Raw genomic sequence first — 663 nt, 5'->3', positions numbered from 1 at the left:
AAAGGAACACAACTGCTGAAGTATACTGTAAAAATATGCTTAGTTTTGTAAGAAACCACCAATTGTCTTCTGAGGTGGCTGTACCATTAGCATTCGCACCAGCAGTGAATGAGAATTCTTGTGTTTCCACATCTTTGCCAGCACTTGGTGTCATCGGTATTCTGGAATTTGACCATTCTCATAACTGTGTAGTAGTGTTTTATTACTATTTAATTTGCATGATCCTGATGATACATGATGTATGACTTCTTTGGTGAGGTGTTAGTTAAGGTCTTCGCCCATTTTCACAAAATATGATTGTTTATTTTCTTATTTTGAGTTTTAAGAGTTCTTTTTATATTTTGGATAGTGGTCCCTTTCGGATATGTACTTCACAAATCTGTTCTTCATCTGTGGCTAGTGGTTTCATTCTCTTGACATTGTCATTCAGAGAGTAGCATTTTTTTTTATTTTAATCAATCCAGCTTACCAATTCTGTCAGAGACTGTGCCTTTTGTGATATATCTGAGAAGTCATTGCCTACCCCAAAGTCATCTAGATTTCCTCCTATGTTGTCTTCTATGAATTTTATAATTTTACATTTTCTGTTGAATTCTGTGATCTATTTTGAGTTAATTTTTGTGATGAGTGTAAAGTTTATGTTTAGATTTTTTTTTTTTTTAT

This window comes from Bison bison, unplaced genomic scaffold, assembly GCF_000754665.1.
Source record: "Bison bison bison isolate TAMUID 2011002044 unplaced genomic scaffold, Bison_UMD1.0 scf7180017847415, whole genome shotgun sequence".
Classification (NCBI taxonomy): Eukaryota; Metazoa; Chordata; class Mammalia; order Artiodactyla; family Bovidae; genus Bison; species Bison bison.
The sequence above is the reverse complement of the archived record's forward strand: the minus strand, read 5'-3'. Positions refer to the sequence as shown.